Raw genomic sequence first — 4,641 nt, forward strand, 5'->3', positions numbered from 1 at the left:
AAAAAAACGAGAAAGGCCTCCGTGATTGAAGTGAGAATGAACGCGAAGCCAGCAGCTTTATCGTTGCGACGAATGAAGAGAAGATTATTGGACAGTTTAACGACATAACGTGTTCCTACGAACAGGTGCGTTCGTAGAGAAGGAAAATGCAATGGAAAATGCAAGTTTCTGTTAAAAGCGATTTTATTTTATAAATGTTTGATCACGTCGTAACGAGGGCGAGATCGATTCTTCATACGCCTCGATTTTCTTCGCGTCGATTTGTAACACTCTTTGAAATCTACCTATCCAAGATTATTTCATAGCGTTAAATTGAAATTAAAACTCGTTTAAATAAGACTCAAAGGTGTCGAGTATGAAATTCGCATTTTCTTCAAACTTAAATGTTGTTTCATTGTTGCTAAATTGTACTTTATCGTCTCGAGTGTTCTTGGACTTTAAATTATACGTTGAACCGATGTCAGAAATTCCGTGTAATTTCGTAAAACGTTCATCTTCCTCGTGTTCCGGGCGATATCGCGTTAAAATTGAGGCGATTTGAGGAGAGAAACTGTTGAATGTTTTCTCGATGCGTTACCAAGTATCACTTGGCGGGCTAACGGGTCCGCGCGCGCATAATGAGTGGCCCGGCTGTTATAACCGAGAATATAATGGATCTTGACCGAATAAATTAGCGCCTGAATGTTATCAAATACGTCACGCGGCGAAGGAGTAGCTAATAACGGGCAATAACGTTGAGCAACACGGACTGTCGCAAGTTCGTCCCATGCCTTTCAGCCACAAAGATGCAAGCGTCATTCGCGATACGATCGATCCACGCAAAAAGCGTAATGATATCGAACATTCTGGGTCGATATGATTCAGGTCAATCGATGGAGGGAGGAGGATTCTGATCATTTTTCTCTCGCGCAGACTCGCGACTGGAATGCCGCTTAGAACGTTAAGCAGTTTGTCAATGGAAATTGTGGAAATTAATTAGCAAGACTGCGGATTCTTTGGCGTTTATGAGAAACATAAAGGTGCAAAAACGCACGAATGCGCACGATACGCAAGTACACTGTCGCTCTAATGATTAGAAACGTGTTAATTATACATTTTTTTCAAGTAAAGAAATATTTTGTCTCTTTTTATAGTGAAATAAAATTTCCAGAAATTACATTTAAAGAATACAAATGAATACAATATTCTCGTTTCTTTAAAAAATGTACGAGCAAGTTTGCTTCGTCCGGAAATGAAAAGATAGTCTAAGTTCGTAAAGATTTTGGATAAAAATTCGCAGTCTATTACGATATCAATTACTATTAGAGATAAGGTACAAACTCAGTGTTTTATTAATCCTGCTGCAATCCTCGAGCTTTTCTAATTCAATTCTACTCCTATCTTAGAGAACGAAAACGTAATACTCTGACAAAGACGTTTAACATGAAATTAACGATAGAACGTCGTTTGAGACATTCTCTCCAACGAATTGGAAAGGCACAACTTTCGGTCGAGAATGAGTAACGCTAAAGAGTAACGCGGCGAGATTAAAACGCGAAGGATATCGCAAAGATAATTTCCACTTTGGTGAAAAGTTACCAATCGCAACAGAGAGAATCCCGTGTACCGTAAGAGGGATGCAGCACGAGTTCAAAGCACCTGAACCATGAAGCAACAAGTAATAGCACGATCAATGAATGGGATCCCACTACGGTCCGGCGCGAGTTCGCTTCCTGCTTTCACCTCGTCCCTCTCGGTTCACCATCGATGTGTAAAGACACACCACGGCGGGCGAGGACCACGTGAAACGTGGAATTCCCCCGGGTCTCTCCCCCGAGTCGCGTTATAAAGATCCACGACGATTCCCAACGACTGTATACACCTACGTACTTTCTCTTAACGACCGTTTCGCATACTCCGCGAGAAACCAATCTAACCGGAGAGCTCAGCGGGACCGCAAGCACTTTGTGGGAGAGAGAGAGAGAGAGAGAGAGAGAGAGAGAGAGAGAGAGAGACAGCCTAATAACGAGTCGAGGCGAACACTCTGGAAAGACCAAGGGAGAACGGTGAAACCCCGGATTATAAAGGCCGTCGTTTAGGGTTTACGGGGAGAAACGTATAACGGAATCGTCGATGGAACGTGGCCCCGAGTACCGAAAGTAACGCGCGGGCAACCGCTCTCTTGGAACTGGATGCAGTATTTTCTAACGGCACCGTTCGCAACAAGTGCACGGAGGGCGTCACGGGGTCGGGCCCCCGGCTGGAACATCGAGCAAGCCTCGCCGGCTTGCCAACGATCGGAAAAAGAACGAAAGAAAGAAAGAAGAAGAAGATGAAGAAGAAGAGGAGGAGGAGGAGGAGGAGGAGGGAAAAAACGAGCGACACGACAGCGACCGATCGATTCACCCTCGTCGATACTAATTCGACTCCCCGTTAACAGGCCTGACGTTAACACGGTTCACTTGATCGGGACAACCGGCCGATACTCGTCTTTTTTCCCCCTCATCCACCACGTCATCCACGAGCGGCGAGATGCTATCGATGCCTGGGTATCGACTGCCACGCTCGCCACGAGTCCTTGAACCAGTGGAAGAAGAGAAGGTGGAGGATGGCGGAGGTGCGTAGCGAGAAAACCTGCGTTTATAACGAACGCACGATCCATCTTGATTTCTTCGACTCCTTTCACTTTCGACAGTCTCTCTCTTTGGTTCTCTCTACCTGTGGCTAAGCGTATCGAGAAAGAGAGAGAGAGAGAGAGAGAGAGAGAGAGAGAGAGAGAGAGAGAGAGAGAGAGTGATGAGGAGGGAGTTAAAGAGAAGGCGAGAAAGAAACGGGTGAAATGGATCCCGAAGAATTGTTTATACATTCCAACGTGAAATGCTATTGATTCATTACGATGGTGGTATACGGAAGGAAAACAAAAAGAATTATTCGAGATCGTTTCACGAAGTTATAAGTCTTGTCTGGTTGCGCGATCGAGGCTCGCTGCCTTCGTTTACACGTAATGAAAAGGAAACGAATTACCGGCCGAAAGTCGAGAAAACTACCGGCGCAAGACAAACGTTAAACGAATTCATCGAAGTTGATCGATCGAATCGTTTGAACAAGAACGCGTTCGATTTCGACGGAGAGCAGACCACGCGAGGCTCGATCGTTCGTCTCCGTTTGCATTCAATTCGCCGCTTCCGTTTCATGCGTGACCGAGGCGCATCGGGGAATTTCGATTGGGCACGCTCGTTAAAATTATCCCGTTGCAATTCGAGCTTAAGATCTTTGCAGAATCGCGTTAAATTTAGATACACCCGCAACGTCATGTACGATTTTCTCCGTCGATTAAAGAAACCATTTGCTCGGATCTCTGTCATTAAAGTTAAAAGACTCGAAAGTTCTGGTGTACAAAAGAGAGTGTTGCTACTATCCGGAAGACAGTACAAACTGCCCGGCAAAAGTCATCCGTTAGAAGTCATCGGAGCCGGGCGAGTAAACTCGATTTCCGATGGAAATCCAGCTGGCAGCGAAGAGGGATAACGATCGGGGCGATAACATCGTTCATTACGACAATGCCTGTCGTTACGAGTCAGAGCTGGTCCGAGAGAGGTCTTTTGCTTAAGGCGAGCTACGGCCGTTTCTTGCTCCGACTCCTTCTCGTTCGTTCCCTCGGAATCGATTTACGAGCAAACGCGTGTGTACACGGTGCGTTGCGTCAGTTGACCGGTGAACAGCAGCCGGCACTATACCACCACACCGGTGGAGAGGCCCGCGAAACGGCTCGGCGGGCAGCGCCACTTGCACGGCACGTGTGCACACGCACACGAGCGCAGCACGCATCGCGCCGCTTAGACACGCTTGGTACAACGCTGGCGTGCACGCGTGCGCACCACTAGACGGGAGGCAAGTGGCCTTACAAGGACGTGCCGCGACACGTACGGCCTGCAATAGCACCAACGCGCCGCCGCTAACGCCACTGCGCACAGTCGATTTACATGAACGCTGTTGCGCATGCGCGCTCGCTACCACCTACCTGGCACGCGCACATGCGCATTGATTCCATCTACCTGGCACGCGCACATGCGCATTGATTCCACGCTACCTGCGATGCCTATCTGACGCAGCTTCTGAACCACCGCACCGGAGGGAGTCGTCCGCTGTGTGACGCGCTGCTTCCTTTTTCTTCTCTCTCGTTGAACATTAACCTAACCTTCTTTCTTTCTTCTTCGTGCAATATTTTCACGTTTTTCTTCTCTTTCTCTCTCTCTCTCTTTTTTTCTTTCTTTCTTTCTTTGCTCGATTATTGGCTCGGCGTCTTTTCAAACCCCGTTCACCAGATCGTCGATCGATCGATTATAGAGATTAATTAAAATTGGCAGTGGTGCAGAAACCGAGGGAAAAATGCAGAAAGAAGTTTCGCATAACGCGATATTTAATCGGTCCGATCGGATCCCGTTGATAGAACGAATCTCCAGCGTTTATTACGCTCTGTAACTGTAGAAAAGAAGTGAAGGAACACTTTTCACGTTTTTTGCACGTGAAACGTTGCAAGACAATTCGAGCAGGAAGGCCGCCGGCGATTAATAAACCGGCCAGTGCCGCGTGAATCGGAGTGTCCGTTACGCGGACACTACTTGTCTCACGCGGCGAATAATGAAGACTTTTCTCTTTAAA

Source organism: Frieseomelitta varia, unplaced genomic scaffold (assembly GCF_011392965.1).
Source record: "Frieseomelitta varia isolate USP_RPSP 00005682 unplaced genomic scaffold, Fvar_1.2 scaffold_706, whole genome shotgun sequence".
Classification (NCBI taxonomy): Eukaryota; Metazoa; Arthropoda; class Insecta; order Hymenoptera; family Apidae; genus Frieseomelitta; species Frieseomelitta varia.